Source organism: Eriocheir sinensis, chromosome 26, assembly GCF_024679095.1.
Source record: "Eriocheir sinensis breed Jianghai 21 chromosome 26, ASM2467909v1, whole genome shotgun sequence".
Taxonomy (NCBI): Eukaryota; Metazoa; Arthropoda; class Malacostraca; order Decapoda; family Varunidae; genus Eriocheir; species Eriocheir sinensis.
The window spans coordinates 12,878,372-12,887,731 of NC_066534.1; positions in this window are offsets into that span (position 1 = coordinate 12,878,372).

The window sequence follows — 9,360 nt, forward strand, 5'->3', positions numbered from 1 at the left end:
CCGCCACCTGGTCATCGCTTCCAGTTCCTCCTCCTCCTCCTCCTCCTCCTCCTTCGCCACACCGCCCAGCCCTACGAGTGCGTCCAGCTAGCAACACAACCTACATGTGGAAGAGCTCACCTGCCGTTTGTTTCGTTACGCAACATCGAGTCATTCAGGCGGTAACACACACACACACACACACACACACACACACACACACACACACACACACACACACACACACACACACACAACACACAACACACACACACACAGGGCCCAACATATTTCACACTCACACTATAATCAAACGCCCCTTCCCCCCCCCCCCCCCAACACACACACACACACAGCTTAGTCATCCACAGGCCAGCTAGCAACACAAAACCAGACAACACAACGACACATGCCACATAACACAATCCAGACTGGAAGAGAAAGCCACGCCATGCACTCCACGCAAGCACACGCACACACACACACACACACACACACACACACACACACACACACATACACACATGCCGTCCCAGTTCCACTCTCCAAAACTCTGCTGATAATCTCGCCCGTCATTCACGCCTCGCCCTACTTTGTTGACTAATCTCTGCATCGCTTGTTATGCCATTGTTTATACTAGATATTACGTTTACCTGGCTATCAATACCATGGATATCAACAGCCCTCACACCGGAACACTGTGCTTTGCCCTACACATCAACCCCTTCCCCCTTAAAAAATGTGCCTTACTTTGGTGGAAGATTCTGAAATTTATAAAAGATCAAGAAAATTAACGGTAAGTGAAAAAAATAGTGTTAATAAGGACAGTGCTCTGGAATGCAATGAACACGGATAAGGACATTGCAACTCTACAAAATAATGATGAAGTTTGTTTCGCTTTTCAAATTTATAAAAGATCAAGAAAATTAACGGTAGAAAAAAATAGTATTGATAAGTAGGTAAGGGACAGTGCTCTGGATTGCAATGAACAGGGATAAGGACATTGCAACTCTACAAAATAATGATGAAGTTTGTTTCGCTTTTCATCAGTTGTACACGTTTTTGCAGCTGTTTCCACATTCTAAGCAATTACGAAGTGGATTACATTTTTTTTTTTTTTTTTACAGCAGAGGAGGCAGGGCAGGGTATCAGGTCAACTCTCCTCCCGAAATTGACTTATGTCCCGGCCACTCCTCTAACTCTTTATAGGAACAGTGAGTAGCGTTTTTTTTCTTCACATTTATTACCTTTTTTATGCCCTTCAACTGACTCCTCTGCTGTAAAAAAAAAAAAAAAAATCTACAGAAAAAATGCGAAATCACTGCAACTCAACGCTAAAAAGTAGATCACCGAGAGTCAAACTTCAAAATCGCCGTGAGAAGCGTTTTGGTACTTCCCCTCTTGCAAGGCTACAAAATCACAGCCACTCTCCACGTCACAAGGATACCACCAGCACGGTCACCAATCAATACTGTCACAGCCTTCACTTTCACCATCACAAAATCGATTCCCACGGCCATGGTGCCACAAAAAAGTCTCGGTCATCATAGCTACCACCACAACCATATCCGCATCACCACAACTGACACCACTACCATAACTCAACCACCACAGCTACCAGAACAACCATAACCCTATCATCCCTAATATTATCACAACCCTATGAACACAACGAACACCACAACCATAAATCAGCCACCACAGCTACCAGAACAACCATAACCCTTTCATCCCTAGTATTATCACAACCCTATGAACACAACGAACACCACAACCATAAATCAACCACCACAGTTACCAGAACAACCATAACCCCAAATATGACGACAACAACAACTAGCCTGCATGAAAGCACTGCAGACCAAAGACAAAAAGGAAAAAGAGGAAAGACGAAACGAATCAAATTAAAAACGTGTTAGCAAACGTATAGCATCGACGAGGCGGACATCATAAAAAAAAAAAAATTGATGGAAAAGACCACAACCACGAAAACAGTTCATCGGAAAGGCACCACTGAAAAACGGGAACAGACAAATAACGAAAAATGGAGGAATCGGATGAAAAAATGAAAAAGAAAAGAAAGCGAACGTTGGCAGCGGACAACAAGCGAAGAAAGAAACACGTGGGGGGAGATACCATCAAGGACACACCGATGCCAACACGGAAACACCAACACGCGTGGATGATAAAACGGAGAAAAGATGATAGTGAAGGAAATAGGTATAAATTATCATATTTTTCAACGGGACTACTACTACTACTACTACTACTACTATTACTATTACTACTACTGCTACTACTACTACTACAATATAATAGACAATAATAATAATACCAGTGCTTTTACAATTACCACTACTAAAGCAATCACTAGCACTACTAAACGATTTAACTAACAAAAAAAGAAGGGAACGTTGAAAAAAAAGGAGAAAGAGGAAGAAAAAGAACAAGAACATCAACAAGAACAACAAGAACAACAAAAAAGAAGGAAAATGAAAGGGAAACAAAAGGACAAGGAAGGTTACGAGAGGAATACTGAGACGGCATAAGAATTTTTTCCTTCCCTGGCGTTCTTATCCACTTATCCCCCCGACGTGAGGGCAGCAACCCGCCGCCGTGACCAGACACCCGCCCGCCGAACGCCCGACCCAACGACCTCGAGGTGGTGGTGGTGGTGGTGATGGTGGTGGTGATGATGACTATGATGTTGATGATGGTGGGACCGTAATTATTAGACAGAAGTAGTTATCAGTATCTTTTCTTTATCTATACTTTCTTTTTTGTCTTAGTCTGTCTGTAGGTGAGTTAGTCAGTCTAGTCTACCGTCTGTTTGTTAATTAGTCAGTCAGTCAGTCGGTCAGCAGGTCAGTAATTCGGTCAGTCAACCAGTCCATCAACCAGTCACTCAATTAGTCAGTCAGTCAGTCGGTCAGTTAGTCAGCGGGTCAGTAATTCGGTCAGTCAACCAGTCCATCAACCAGTCAGTCAATTACTGTCAGTCAGTCGGTCAGTTAGGCACCAGGTCAGTAATTCGGTCAGTCAACCAGTCCATCAACCAGTCAGTCAATTAGTCAGTCAGCCAGGAAGTCAGTCAGTCAATCATTCCGTTAATTCGTTAAGTCTTAGTGCCTCTCTCTCTCCCTTTTCCTCTCTCTCTCTCTCTCTCTCTCTCTCTCTCTCTCTCTCTCTCTCTCTCTCTCTCGGCGGAGGAGCTAATACATCTCGGCCCCGACAGGAAGAGGAGATGACTTGGAAAATGAGGAAAAGGAGCAATAGAGAAAGAGATAAGAAAGCCACACAGGATGACGGAGGCGAGGAAAGAACTTAAAATAAATAACTCACACCTGTCGAGAGAGAGAGAGAGAGAGAATAGAGAAAAGAAAGCTGGATTCTTGAATACAATGACTGTAGACTTTTCGTAATCAGTAACGAGACCGTCATTTAAGCAATCACTTCTCTCTCTCTCTCTCTCTCCTTCCTTCCTCTTTTTTTTATTTTGACGTCAAGAAAAGAAAAAAAAAGAACCAAAAAAAAAAGGAAGAGAGAAATCACGACGGGAAAAAGTGAAACGAAAGAACAGGAAGGAAAGAAAAACATGATTAAAAAAAGAGAAAAAAGAGAAAACTAGAATAAAAAAAACGAAGAAAATGAGGAGAGGAAAAAACGAAAGAAGAGAAAGAGAGAAAAACAAGTGATTAAAAAGCATGATTCAAGGACCGGCGAGGAAGATAGAAGTCGGAAAATAAGTTGAAGGGAAAAAAGAAGCTTCGTTATAGAGCTTAAGTTGTTTTGACATTGCGCTGAATTCTCGACTCTCAGGGAAGGCAGCGTTAAGTCCTTCTTGCCCTAAAGGTGCTTACAGGTATAGAGGTGCTGAGTCACGCCCTTCCTCCTCCTCCTCCTCCTCCTCCTCCTCCTCCTCCTCCTCCTCCTCCTCCTCCTCCTTCCTCTTCGTTCGCTTCCTCCTCCATCTCTTTTTTTCTATTCCTGCTCCGATGCCTTCTTTCAACTCCCTCCTCTTTCTTCTCCTCCTCCTCCTCCTCCTCCTTTTTATCACTGGAGAATAAAGAGCGTAGGTTTAATCATAATGAGAGGAGGGAAGAAGAGGAGGGGATGGAGGTAGGAGTGGATAAAGAAGAAGAAGAAGAAGAAGAAGAAGAAGAAGAAGAACAGGAAAAAGAAGAAGAAGAAGAAGAACAGGAAAAAGAAGAAGAAGAAGAAGAAGAACAGGAAAAAGAAGAAGAAGAAGAAGAACAGGAAGAAGAAGAAGAAGAAGAAGAACAGGAAAAAGAAGAAGAAGAAGAAGAACAGGAAAAAGAAGAAGAAGAAGAACAGGAAAAAGAAGAAGAAGAACAGGAAAAAGAAGAAGAAAAAGAAGAACAGGAAAAAGAAGAAGAAGAAGAACAGGAAGAAAAAGAAGAAGAAGCAGAAGAAGAAGAAGAAGAAAACAAATAATCTATACCAAGGTTTAAACAAGGAGCGTCCCAGGAGAAAAAGAAAGTTAGATAAAGACAGACAGACAGATAGATAGATAGATAGATAGATAGATAGTATAGATAGATTAACAATGGTGGAAGGAAAAAGAATGGCTATATATTTTTTACAACACATACCTTCCTCTTTACATCTTCCTTATTCCTTCCTTTCGTATTTCTGCAAGTCTCTTACCTGCGGAAGGAGAGAAAGAAAACGATTAATTAAAATTGTATATATAAAAAAAAAACGATCAGGGGAACAGGGAGAGAGAGAGAGAGAGAGAGAGAGAGAGAGAGAGAGAGAGAGAGAGAGAGAGAGAGAGAGAGAGAGAGAGAGAGAGAGAGAGAGAGAGAGAGAGAGAGAGAGAGAGAGAGAGAGAGAGAGAGAGAGAGAGAGATTGAAGAACCTTACGTGGGCGTGTGAAATAACAAGGGTGTGGCAAGGAGAGAAGAAGGGAGGAGGAGGAGAGAGAAGTGGAGGAGAGAAGCAACCACAGACAGGCGGTGAAGTCTCTCCCTTCCTCCACCACACGCAAGAAATTACCTCCACCTGTTACCTCCTCCTCCTCCTCCTCCTCCTCCTTTAACTCTCCTTCCCCTCAGCTCACGTAAGCCTTCCTCTCTCTCTCTCTCTCACCCCTTCACGCTCACTTCCTCTCTCCCATATTTTGTGGGGAGAAGGAGGGAGGAGGAGAGGAGTGAAGGAGAGAAGGAGGGAAGCAAGGAGAGTGGAAGGTCAAGGAAGGAGGAAAGAGAGGAAGAAATTACTTGAAAACGGGAGGGTAAGGGAATAGAGTTAATTAGTGGAACACACACACACACACACACACACACACACACACACACACACACACACACACACACACACACACACACACTTTTTATATAATTTCCTCTAACCTTTTACAATTATGAGCTTTTTGTTACACCGATTTCCCGACAACTTTTACGTAAGGATTAGACGGGAAATAACCGGAAGTGCCGCGAGAACACACAACCCTTCGAGACAGACAGACAGACACCATGTAAACCCCAAAGAAGGAACGTGAGAGGATTGAAAGAACCAGATCCGAACTTATAATGAGAATCCAAAAGTCTTAGTTAATAATTCATTCTAAAGTTGTTGATTCGCTTCATGGAATGTTTGACGAGACCCTGATCACACACACACACACACACACACACACACACACACACACACACACACACACACACACACACACACACACACACACAGGCAGGCAAGCAGTAAGACAATGGTAAGTCAACAACCATAAAAAATAATTGCATAGTATCCTTCTGTAGACCTTGGCGGTGTGTGTGTGTGTGTGTGTGTGTGTGTGTGTGTGTGTGTGTGTGTGTGTGTGTGTGTGTGTAATCCTGGTTTTGTGGTTGTTCGAAGGTTAATTAATGTCTGATGTTTGAGCCGCAGAGTGAGTTTTTTTCTTCTTTTTTTTTTTTTCTCTTCCCGTCATTGTAATTGGCAGCACACGTATTAGTATTAGTTATGGCTGTCTTTTTTTGTTGTTATTGTTACCCCTTAAATGTTACTGTTGCTGCTGTTGCTTTTGAGGATGTTGTTGTTGTTGTTGTTGTTGATGTATTTCTTGTGGTTGAGTCTGTTGTTGTTGTTGTTGTTGGTGTGGTGGTGGTTGTGGTTGCTCTTTACTGTGGCTGTTGACCATTCTTCCTTTTATGGCTCTTTGTTTTCCTTCTTCTTTTTTCCCTCGTGTTCTAATCCTGCCTGTCCACTTCTTTGTCCATTCTCTGCACTGTCTGCATGAAGGATATTTTGCCTGTCTCCATCACTCGTGTGCCCGTCTGTCTTGCATTTATTTATATGTTTATTTATCATTTATTTTGTGTATTTGTTGCTGGGCACTTAGCTGGCTGGCTGGCTGATGTACGAGTGTTAGTCCGTTTGTTTGTTTCCTTTTATAAAATTTTAATATCTACATAGCAACGGCAACGCTCTGTAGATACAATTTTCAAACGAACGTATTCTCATAATATCGAACGCTTTGATTTCCTGACATCTTTATACGGTCTGGAACTTTTACAGATTTAAGTCTTCTTTTCCTCGCATTCCATATTTTGACAAGTGAAGGTTATTTTTTCCCGAGAGGTTGTTGCGCCTTAAAATGATTTCTCTTCTCTGACACAAATGAATACAAGGCAGGAACCAAAACCCGAGGGAGTGGCGGAGAGAGAAAACTCGCTACGTGCTGCTGGGAAAAGAAAAAACTTGAATTATTTAAAATGTGCGAAGCTTACAATGTCTGGCCTCAGAAACGCCGCAAAAAGCAAGCATTTTCGTTCACACCAAAACAACATACCTGAGAGTGTTCTGCATTCCTTCAATTACGTTTGTGTGTGTTCACGTTCGCGAGCCACAATGAAAGTTCAGAAAAGTTTGCGCAGTTTACCAGACATTCCTTTTAAGTCTTTCCACTGGCATGACTCTCGACTCTTGCGCCGGTTAGGTAATGAAAGCGTGTTATTCAATGCCATAATTTGATCAATTTTTCCCCACTCGCTCTTCAAAAATCCAGGTATATCATTATCATCAATACGAAATATGCTTAACCTCCTAACTTTTGCTTTACGTAGGGAATATTATTACTATTCCATCGTTATTACTACAGCGAAGAAAGATAACTGTGAATACTTAACAGACTATTAACATTATACGACGATCATATCATAAGCATCCATTCGCAAACTGTTTAACCTCACAATCTTTTTCTTATAGGCAGAACACTATCACTATCACATCGTTCCTCCTACAGCCAAGGAAGACAGTTATGAATACTTAACACACTTATAGCATTAACCGACGTGATGGCCGCGTCGCCGCCCGCCAGAGACCTTTGAAAGTTTCTAGTCACGGCAACACCTGAATTTTTTACACCTGCGCGCGGCTGAGTTTCTAAAAGCGTGATAACACCAACAATTTCTATTATCACCGCTGGCATAGCATTTTCCGGTGTGTGTGAGAGAGAGAGAGAGAGAGAGAGAGAGAGAGAGAGAGAGAGAGAGAGAAGGGGGGAAGGGGGGTGGAGCCATATGCCTAACGAACGTCTCCTGAAGGGGTAATCCTAACTAATGTGGAGGAAGAGGAAGAGGAAGAAGAGCATAAGGAGAAGGAGGAGAAGTAAAAACAAGAAAAATAAAAAAAATAAATGAGGAAGAGGAGGGAGAGGAGGAGGACGAGGAGAACAACCATAACAAAAAGCATAGTAGGGAGAGCAGTAGTAGTAGTAGTAGTAGTAGCAGTAGCAGTAGTAGCAGTAGTAGTAGTAGTAGTAGTAGTAGTAGCAGTAGCAGTAGTAGTAGTAGTAGTAGTAGTAGTAGTCCAAGTCGTAGTAGATGGAGAAGCAGGAGGAATAGGCCCGCTAGGCTTACTTTCCCAAGGTCAAGGGGGCCCCACAACACCCCCCTCACCCCCTTCCCCGCGGTTACTCACTTCCTTCCCCGCCGCCTCCTCCTACATAACCTCCCGCCCGCTCACGACGCTCTCCGTAACGCCTCGTTCACGTATACACAGAGGGTTATGGTGCTCTCTCTCTCTCTCTCTCTCTCTCTCTCTCTCTCTCTCTCTCTCTCTCTCTCTCTCTCTCTCTCTCTCTCTCTCTCTCTCTAATCTGTGTTGCATCTTTCCATCTTATTTTCCTTTGTCATATTTAATTTCTCTTCTAGCTTGTTTTCATCTGTATATATATTCTCTCTCTCTCTCTCTCTCTCTCTCTCTCTCTCTGTGTTGCATCTTTCCATCTTATTTTCCTTTGTCATATTTAATTTCTCTTCTAGCTTCTTTTCATCTGTATATATCTCTCTCTCTCTCTCTCTCTCAAGCTTCCTGGAACTACGCCTACGCAAGCACATCTTATAAGCGATTCAAACAACAGTCTTCTCTCTTACCATTACCCCCCCCAAACAACAACAACAACAACAACAACAACAACGGCACCCTCTACACCGTGCAATCCTCGACTATCCAAAGACGAGATCGCAGGCGCTTATGTGGCTCGACGGGACGGCTATTCTCTCTCTCTCTCTCTCTCTCTCTCTCTCTCTCTCTCTCTCTCTCTCTCTCTCTCTCTGCGTTCCTTTTCCGTCTTTGTTTAGTTTTTGGAGGAAATTTTTTGGTTTGGTTGACCCTTTGGCAAATTTTGAGGAGGAGGAGGAGGAAGAGGAGGAGGAAGAAGAGAACGAGGACGAGGAGGAGGAAAAGGAGGAGAAAGAGGTAAGTAAAGGAGATCAGTGACGACTAAGACGAGGACGAGGAGGGAGGAAGAAGGGCGAGGAGAAAGCAGAAAATAAAGGAAATAAGAAGACTGCAGCAAGATCAGACAAGACGGAATTACAGCAGAGGAAGACACGATAATGCCAGAAGTTAGAAGGCTGATAAGAAAACAGAATAGTGGTCGGAGAAATGAAAATATTGCAAAACGAAGAAAACGAAGAAAAACAAAGAAACGAAAGTATGAACAGAGGAAAGACTGAAAAAGCTGAGAGGGAAGAAGAAAGAAAATAGAATGAAAAAATGTACTGAACAGAGCAAGGTGAAGGAGAGGTGAAGGAACACACACACACACACACACACACACACACACACACACACACACACACACACACACACACACACACACATACCCTCACGCAGAGCAGGCATCATCAGTGGACAACCCTCATCGTCTTGCCTTCGCTTCAGAAATCAAGACTCAAGGGCCACATTCTCAAACCTTTCGGGCACCAAGCACGCTTTTTAATTTTTTTACAAGGGTTTTCGTAGGACTTCTGGGTAATTCCATGAGTACTTATATGACCCTGATGGTAGTTTGACCCTTTTTCTGTACAAGGACCTTCAAAAAACAGACTAATCTTATTTTCGGACTTTGGGAAT